At 42.5% G+C, this 10140-nt stretch overlaps 1 long non-coding RNA gene across 1 annotated transcript; it reads left to right on the forward strand.

Annotated features, from left to right (window-relative positions):
• Positions 1–2623: 2623 nt before the first annotated feature.
• Positions 2624–3538, forward strand: LOC145552032 (uncharacterized). The gene is made up of 2 exons (XR_014087969.1): positions 2624–3018; positions 3091–3538. It is a non-coding gene; the product is annotated as an uncharacterized LOC145552032 (long non-coding RNA).
• The last annotated feature ends 6602 nt before the right edge of the window (positions 3539–10140 follow it).

Here is a 10140-nt window from a genome sequence, read left to right on the forward strand (position 1 = left end):
AACCTGACTTCGGACACGGCTGTTCTTTGTTCGACTCCCCAAAGTGGTCTGGATCCCTTCTGTTTTCAGCATTTTTTGTTAACATCTCTTTTTTGTTGAATGTTTTTTTCTCCTTTTTGCTGGGTATTTGTACCTGTTGGCCACCGTAAAATACAGTGGTGAAAGTAAATTTACCTTCAAATACTGGTGTCTGTAGGTTCCAGTATATTTACTGTAAATTTAGTTTTACTACTGCATTCACTTTATGAGTAAGCTACTGCAAAGAAAACTGTAATGCTACTTTTTAAAGTACAGTTGTAGTTTTACGATAGAACATTAATACCTAACCCAGTGTAAGCTTCTTAGAAGTGCTACAATTGGTGTGGTTCTAAAATGCATAATCTGCATAATCAAAACTTCATATAACACAGAAGAGGATGTGATAAGTAACCATCAGAACAGAATTTTTATTTAAAGGCACCACTATGCCTCAAACCACATATATTTCCAGTATTTTGAAACATTCAAAACGAATAACACAAAACCATTCCTCAGAGAACTGGCATAAATTAGGCCTTCAATGTCAATATATAGTTTCACCAACACTGGAATAAAAACAGAAATAGAAATATTTCAAAGAAAAGAAAAGGACAAAAACTAACCTGAATGAGATGCCACTCAAAGTCCATCAGGTTTTTGATGAGGGTAGAAACCTGAACATTGACTGTCACTTTTTCTTTTGAATGGTCTTTCCAGTCTTTTTGGATACCATCTTCCCATGACCGGCTTTTGTGCCCCTTTCTGGTTAATCCCAATGAAGCGACTAAAAAACTAAATCAAACATGGGAAAATTCCTGAGAATATAAATAGTGTGGCATTATGAATACAGCTGGTACAATATATAAATAAAGCTGTTTTTAATTACGTAAAGAGAAAACATCACCTTTGCCAAATGTTAATCATAACTTGCTTTAAAACCCATGTCATTGTAAAAAAAAATTATAGGAATGGTTTTACTGTTGAATGAACCAAAGTCTTGGCTGCCTCATTGGAAGCTGAAGACGAAAAAGATGGACAACACTGTCCTGTCTGGAATGTTGGCTGGACCTTCTCAAAGACAATATGGCCTTCAATGCTGACAATGCAGAAAACTGCTTGCCACAAAGACTGTAATAAACCAAGTCCTTAATTGGAAGAACATAAAACAAATCCTCTCATTGCTACAGTATGTATTTAAATGATCATCATAATAAATAGTGTCCACTCTGCTAGGTAAAGTAAAAGCAAGGATCTTAAACTCCTCAAATGTTGTGCAAGTCGCATCAATGTTGAAAACTGTAGGCTGAATTAATTTACAGAAGTTGTAGAGGAATTCATGGTACTTTGCACTGAAGGAGAAGTGTGCTTTCAAAGTTAATCAAAAGCTACCTTGGATGATATTGTGATCACTGATGGTGAAGTGTCTTTGGGGCTGCTTTTGTTTTCACCAACATGCAGGAGGAAGGGCTGTCTTGGTTGCACGGCAACGAGGAAGGCTTCAACACTGGCTTGCATCTTTGATATAATGATAAAAAGACGAATAATAAAAATTATTAAATATATTTAGCAGCACAGCTACATTCAGATATCAAACAAAGCCAATGAGAAAGTGCTTCTATAAAGAAGTAGGATCATTAGAATAACCACATACCTGCGCATATCTGAAACCATAGTCCACAGTTTGGCACAAGCTGTTTCGGATTCTTCTTGTGGCCTTTGGATGTAGGACGAAGCACATGAACCAACAGAAGAATGCCTGGTTTTCCCAGCCTGGAGGAACAACAGAATAAATAGCAGACACATTAGGATAATAAATAAACATTTTAAAGAGAAGTGTGAGCAAAACTAACCAGACCCACCAAAATACTTTGTCCACCCAGTTTACCCTGGAGAGCATTTTTCACCACAAACAACATAAAGCATAAAAATGTCAGAAATAATTACCATGAACACAAGTCAGACATTAGGCATAATAAAAATTAGTCAGCTTATAGAAACATTCTGGAGATGATTTCTTCTGCCAACCTGTCAGAAAAAATGTGTTGAAGTCATAACAGGCTTCAGTCACCACATGACATACTAATGAAGAAAAAAAGAGTCAGCCAATATGTCATTGTTTATTATTATTATTTATAGAGACAAAAACATTTTGGCTTAGCTTTGATCGCATAGATCAAACCACAGCCACTCTCTCCATTATGCCGTCTATAGCCGAAAACTTCAGGAAAACGACTCCGCAGCTAAATAATGTTAACTCAAACGGCCTTTCTGACAGTTTTAATGCTCATTTAACCACCCGACACCCCGTGCTACACCTGCTTGGCTAGCTTTAGCTGCTAACAAAAATAATAAACCAACAGTGCTCACATCCAGTCCTCGAGAGCCACCGTCCTGCAACTTTTTGATGAATCTTTACTCCAACAGACCTGCTAACCAGCCTTTCATTTTATTCAGGTGTGTTAATTGGCGCAGGGAAGCATCTGAAAGTTGCAGGATAGCAGCTCTCAAGGACTGGACTTGAGCACCTCTGTACTGAACAGTCGTACCGCAATAACCAAATAAATAAACTTACGTTAAGCATAAGTTGATACTCTTGCGCAAACGAATGTGGTGGGATGGTGTTTCACCCTCCCCCACGCTTTGCGTCGGGTGTGGCGAGAGGCGCGCCACTGATTGGTGGGCGGGGCAGATGCCTTTAAAGCTGGGTAAGTCGCTGCGAGGTGTGTGTGTGCCCTTGTTTCCTCCACTGTCTGCACAATTGGCGGCTACATGTTGGCGGTGTTTGATGAGCTCGTCTGATGTTGTAAGTGCCATTTTTCTGCTATCCGGGGCTGGGATCGTGGTTGGTTTTGTTGGGTGCTACACCTGTCGTGCGTTTCCGCAGTGCGGCTCTGCTGGCGTTGCCGGCCGCGGCTGGAGGTTGTGGTGGTGTGTGGCTTCTGCCTAGTCTTCGCCTGCTGATCTGCTCCCTCCTGGTGTAGGCTGTGTCTCCACCCCTGGGTAAGCTACCTGTCCTTTAGTTTTTGGATTATGTTTATTTTGTACTTAGCATTAATGGGTTTTCTGTTTCAGGCAACTGAGTGTTGGGAGCTGCAGTGCTTTGGACGCTCTGCTGCTTTGTTTTATCACTGTTTGTTCTGGCCGCTCTCCGCTGAGCCTGTTGTGGATTGGGCAGGCTGGTGGGCGGGGCATTACTCCTCTGGCCCCCATAGAAGGGCACTTGGAGAGACGACGACAACTTGTTCCATCATTTGAAGTATTTTCTTTTACCGTTTGTTGAAGTATTCATTTGTTTCTGTTGAGTGCTGTTTCTTTTGTGTTGCATGTTCGTTTGTTTTCTTGCTTTATTTTGCTGCATTTGCATGGTTTGCTTGTTTTCTTGGAACAACCTCATCTTGTGTGTTCCCTTTTTCTTTGGTTCCGGCGACCAAGTAGTGAGCCCGATGCCTTGGATTTTAAAAGAAGTGTTTTAAAAAGAACTTTTAGATAATTGTTTAATAAAGTATTGTACACTGTTAAATCTGTGTTCTGGTGTGTCTTGTTACTTTTTTAGAAATATCTCCACCTGCTGGTCACACAAAGTTAATGCATTAATAAAAAATAATCAATCAAAAACATGATGGTCTTAACATGGAACTTGTTTTTTTGTTTTTTTAAAATAGATCTTTATTGAGATACAGAATACCTAAAAGTATAAACGCAGCATGCATTGTGGTATAATGTCCGCCAGGGAATTAAAAACATTGAGACAATACATCACCATTACATAACATAAATACATTAAAGAGAGAACAAAAAGAGCATGTTTTAATAGATTTGGGGAACTTATGTTGTTATGATAAGATCCAGACAAGATGCCATACTGCTGTCTCCAAGCAAACACGTGACGTCACAGATACTTTGTGATTGTGGGAGCAACTCTTTATCAAACGCCATCTCTTTAGGGAAACTGACAAACTTATCTTTGAATTTGTAAAGCAGTAAAGAGTGGCAGCGCTCGAGGCAAAGCGCAGAGGCGCCAGGTTTAAATGCATAAACTATAAACCTATCTATTATAAACCTATCCTTTAGAAATAAATCTGCCCTGCTAGTGAAATGTTAAGAGCAAAAGAGATGCTTGCAGCCCTGCTTTAAACAAAAAACAAACAAAAAAATATATATATATAAAAAAAATTCCCTTCTCACCCTCCGTGAGTGGTTTCTTACATCCTCTGAGCTCGGGTCCTCTACCAGAGGCCTGGGAGCTTGAGGTTCTCCTCCAGTATCTTGGCTGTGCCTAGAACTGCACATTTCTGGACTGAGATGTGTGATGTTGTTCCTAGGATCTGTTTTAGCTACTGCTCCAGTTTGGGGGTGACTGCCCCGAGGGCCCCGATGACCACAGGCACCACTGTGGTCTTCACCTTCCAGGCCTTTTCCAGTTCCTCCCTGAGGGTCTGGTATTTATCCAGTTTCTCGTGCTCCTTTTTCCTGATGTTGTAATCACTTGGTATTGCTACATCCACCACAACGTCTTTCCTCTGTTCTTTATCCACCACCACAATGTCCGGTTGGTTCGCTATTACCATCCTGTCTGTCTGGATCTGGAAGTCCCACAGGATCTTAGCTTGGTCATTTTCCACCACCTTTGGGGGTGTTTCCCACTTCGATCTCGGGGCTTCCAGTCCATATTCTGCACAGATGTTCCTGTACACTATGCCCGCCACTTGGTTATGCCGTTCCATGTATGCTTTCCCTGCCAGCATCTTGCACCCTGCTGTTATGTGCTGGACTGTCTCAGGGGCCTCCTTGCACAACCTACACCTTGGGTCTTGTCTGGTGTGGTAGATCTGAGCGTCTATTGCTCTGGTGTAGGGCTGAAACGATTCCTCGAGTGATTCGAGTACCTCGATTATTAAAATTCCTCGAGGAAAATTGACCTGCCTCGAAGCTTCGTTAATTTATGTTTTATCATTTAGCGCACCGTGTTTCAGCCGGAACATTATTTGCGTTGCGCAGAGCTCTGACTTCCGCCTCTGAGTTGTTGACTGTTAGCGGCATAACGTCCAATCTTCAGGTTCGGCCGCGGGGATTTTACTGATTGGTGATAATTCTGGGTTTTCATCGTTTTTGTGGGACCAATAAACATCCTTACAATGACCGGCACGATGCCGGGAATTCGGCAGCCTTTCTGCTCCGGAGCTGCTGGTTGAACGGCGGGAAGAAGCTGAGGAGGATTTACAGAGGTGAGCAGAGAGACTGAACATGGCGGGCGGCTGAGGGTTGATGCTTACAGGGTAATTGCAGCTTTACGGACGAACCGCACAATAACTTATATCATCCCGGTCTGAACAAACGGGAGGCGGAACATGGCTGGTAGATGAGTTTCTGAACCGAGGAGCTGTAAATATCCCAATTGCTCCCCTGGTCTACAAAAAAGTAACTGGTAGGGAAGCTCAAATGTGGAAAAAATAGACTGATGTTGATATCCGATAGTAACACTGGTGTTATGGAAGATTTACCAATATTTTATTTCATAATTGTTTTTATCCGATTACTCGATTAATCGTAAGAAAAATCTATAGATTACTCGATTACTAAAATAATCGTTTACAACAGCCCTACTCTGGTGTTTAGGGCCTGTTCCTGTGCAGCCAGGATGAGAGCCTCTGTGTTGTCCTTGAGTCCAGCTTTGTCCAGCCATTGGTAGGATTTCCTGATATCAGCCACTTCAGTTATTTGTCGGTGGTACATCCCATGTAGGGGCTTGTCCTCCCATGATGGTACTTCCAGCACCTTGTCTTCTGTTCCCCATTGCCTGAGACATTCGCTGAGCACATCATCCTTTGAGGCTTTGTCCTTGATGTATTTATGGATCTTGGATGTTTCATCCTGGACAGTGGCTCTCACACTCACTAGTCCTCTGCCTCCTTCCTTACGGCTTGTATACAGTCTCAGGGTGCTGGATTTGGGGTGGAACCCTCCATGCATGGTTAGTAGCTTCCTAGTCTTAACATCCATGGCCTTCATCTCTTCCATTGGCCAGCTAATTATTCCGGCAGGGTATCTGATTACTGGTAAGGCATAGCTGTTTATCGCACAGATCTTGTTCTTGCCATTGAGCTGGCTACTCAGGACTTGCCTTTTTCGTTGGAGGTATTTGGCTGTGGCTCCTTTCCTTGTGACCTCATCGAGGTTGCCATTTGCTTGTGGTATTCCCAGGTACTTGTAACTGTCCTTAATGTCTGCTATTGTTCCTCCTGGGACTGAGACCCCTTCTGTGTGGACGAACCTTCCCTCTCTTTGTGACCATCCGACCACACTTCTCTAGTCTGAATGACATCCCAATGTCAGTGCTGTAGATCCTGGTGGTGTGGATCAGTGAGTTGATGTCTCGCTCGCTCTTGGCGTACAGCTTGATGTCATCCATGTAGAGGAGGTGACTGATCGTGGCCCCATTCTTGAGTCGGTATCCGTAGCCAGTCTTGTTGATGATTTGGCTGAGAGGGTTCAGGCCTATGCAGAACAGCAGTGGGGACAGAGCATCTCCTTGGTATATGCCACATTTGATGGACACTTGTGCAAGTGGTTTGCAGTTGGCTTCAAGGGTAGTTTTCCACAGCCCCACCGAGTTTGCAATGAAGCTTCTTAGAGTCCTATTGATGTTGTACATCTCTAAGCATTCAATGATCCATGTATGTAGCATTGAGTCATAGGCTTTCTTGTAATCAATCCAAGCGGTGCACAGGTTTGTGTGTCGGGATTTGCAGTCTCGGGCGACTGTGTGGTCTACAAGGAGTTGGTGTTTGGCTCCTCTGCTATTTATGCCGATTCCCTTCTGTGCCTTGCTCATGTATTTATCCATGTGCCCGCTTATCTTAGCCGCTATGATGCCTGACATGAGCTTCCATGTTGTAGAGAGACAGGTTATTGGCCGATAGTTGGATGGGACTGAACCCTTTGAGGGATCCTTCTGTATCAGGATTGTGCGCCCTTCAGTTAACCATTCAGGGTGAGTCCCATTTTGTAGCAGCTGGTTCATTTGAGCTGCCAGTCGCTCATGGAGGGCGGTGAGTTTCTTTAGCCAGTACGCATGGATCATGTCAGGTCCTGGTGCTGTCCAGTTTTTCATACCTGAGACTCTTTCTTGGACATCTGCCACAGTGATGGTTACCGGGGCTTGTTCAGGGAGGTTGCTGTGGTCCTCTCGTACAGAGGTTAGCCACTGTGCGTTGCTGTTGTGGGACGCCTCCCTTTCCTATATGCCTTTCCAGTATTGCTCAGTCTCCAGCCTGGGTGGGTCTGCTCTGTTGTTATTACCCTTCCATTGAGAGTACACTTTAGCTGGTTGGGTGGCGAAGAGCCGGTTGATTCTCCTGGCTTCATTTTCTCTTGTGTATCTCTTTAGGCGGCTGACCAAGGCTTGGAGCCTTTGTTTGGCAGTTTCGAGTGCTTCGAGTGCTAAATCTGCCCTGCTAGTGAAATGTTAAGAGCAAAAGAGATGCTTGCAGCCCTGCTTTAAGCAAAAAACAACAAACAAACAAATATATATATATATATATATATATATATATATATATATATATATATATATATATATTGTGACGGGCACCTGTCACCATTGTGAATGAATCCCTGTTTAATTGCTGTTCTTTTCTTGCAGTTGATTGGCTGGCGAGAGTTTAAAGGGATCAAGCCCCACCCACCAGGGGAGCGAGGAAGTTGGGAAGAGCTCCTGGCTGCTGGGGTGTTTTCCAAGCCTCGCTCACGCTCCTTCAATGTGTTTTTCTGTTTGTTAACTTTCTTTGTGTTGCTGGGACTGGGGATCGTTGGCCAAGCCGAGGTTTTCCGGTTCTTGGTTGTAGGGCGAATGATCTGGTGAGGCAGGGCGAGGGGAGCGGCCCGAATCCGACGGCCAACTGCTGGCTGGTTAGTGAATGCTCCCACCCTTTTGTTTCTTTGCCACGATTCTCCAGTACCTTTATGTCCAGCCAGAGCTTGAATAAAGCCTTTTGTATTATATGCCTTGGTCTGGACTTCTTTATGTTGTGACCCACAGGCGGGCCGTAACAATATTAAAAAAAAAATTCCCTTCTCACCCTCCGCGAGTGGTTTCTTACATCCTCTGAGCTCGGGTCCTCTACCAGAGGCCTGGGAGCTTGAGGGTTCTGCGCAGTATCTTGCATGTGCCTAGAACTGCACATTTCTGGACTGAGATGTCTGATGTTGTTCCTGGGATCTGTTTTATATATATATATATACTGCTCAAAAAATAAAGGGAACACTTAAACAACACAATATAACTCCAAGTAAATCAAACTTCTGTGAAATCAAACTGACCCGACGAGGGTCCCCTTTGTCAATCAGTGTTGCTTCCTAAGTGGACAGTTTGATTTCACAGAAGTTTGATTTACTTGGAGTTATATTGTGTTGTTTAAGTGTTCCCTTTATTTTTTGAGCAGTGTATATATTTTTTTTTAGAAACGTAAACTAGCAACGCTTAGCCTAGCGGCGGGGCTAGTAAAGCATGGCTAGATGCCAGGCTTATAATACACTGGGGGAAACCCTGGTCAGCTTATAGAAACATTCTGGATAGCATTTCTTCTGCCAACCTGTCAGAAGAAATGTGTTGAAGTCATCATAACAGGCTTCAGTCATCAACATGACATACTAATGAAGAAAAAAAGAGGCAGCCAATGTCATTATTTATTACAATTATTATTTATAGAGACAAAAACACTTTGGCTTAGCTTTGATCGCATAGATCAAACCACCGGTCCAGCACAGCCTCTCCCCCCATTATGCCGTCTATAGTCGAAAACTTCAAGAAAACGACTCCGCAGCTAAATACTGTTAACTCAAACTGCCTTTCTGACAGTTTTAATGTTTGTTTAACCACCTAACACCCCGTGCTACACCTGCTTGGCTAGCTTTAGCTGCTAACAAAAATATTAAACAAAGGGTGCTCACGTCCAGTCCTTGAGAGCTACCGTCCTGCAACTTTTCGATGTATCTTCACTCCAACAGACCTACTAACCAGCCTTTCATTTGATTAAGGTGTGTTCATTCAGGTTTGTCAGTTTTCTCTTTAGGAAAACTGACAAGCCTATTGTTGAATTTGACTAAAGAAGGGTTTAATTAACATTGTATTTTAAATGAACAATGCCAACACTGGTAATCTAACACTTTTGATTATGCTCTGTAGATTTCGATTAATTCCCTAAAAGATTTATTATGGAAAATATTTTTTTCTTTCAGTTTAATATTGTCTTTAAATGCTGGTTCTCTCAGATACAAATACAAGTAAAATGTCTTGCCTAGGAAAAAAATGTATTTTACTATTATTTTGCGGTAGTTTACTGCCAGTCGTCAGTCTTGATTGTAACAACAGAAGAAGACATCAAATTGACAATATCCTACCGTATTTTGGAATAACAGTATGTTACTGCTGGAATTTTGCCGTAAATTTAAAGCCATTTCTAAGAGTGTATATGGTCCTGGTTGGTCGGAGCGTTAGTGGTTAACGAACCAGCACTAACCATCATGCAGGTTCAGCCCAGTAAGGAGCTTTCGCGTTCCCTCGTAGTCACGCATCACGCTGGTTTAATATTATTTTATTATTATTTTTCTGGTGACACGAAGGAACAAACCATATCAAATGCTCTGTCCATTTAGTCAGCCACGGCCGTGTGGAGATATGAAAATCTCGCCCCATTAACTCCAGCAACCAAAGCAGTTTCTGTGGCCCTTATTAAAACCTCAACAGATACGAAATGGAAGAGCTACTAAAGCCACATTAGCAGCATTACATGAAATCTCCCGTTTGTTTCACATTTCTGCACGCAGTGCAGCAGATTTAACTCATCATAGGGCCGGTCTAAGGCTGTATGAGGTCTGGAGCAAAATTTGACTTATGGGCTCCTCTCGGTGCTAAAAACATCAGAACCTCTAACAGATTCTGTGTAAGATTTGATCTGGGAGAGAGGGAGTAATTTAATTGTCCAACCTAAAAACAATCAGCTATAATTGCAGTTTACTAATTTGTATTTGTTATCAAACAGAGCTCAATCTCAAAGATTAAACTCACAGGATGAAATTGTTGCTATAGTAACAAAACAATCTAACTATGAACATTGTTCTTTA

The sequence above is a fragment of the Poecilia reticulata genome, chromosome 6 (genome assembly GCF_904066995.2).
Source record: "Poecilia reticulata chromosome 6, P_reticulata-male-v2, whole genome shotgun sequence".
Lineage (NCBI taxonomy): Eukaryota > Metazoa > Chordata > Actinopteri > Cyprinodontiformes > Poeciliidae > Poecilia > Poecilia reticulata.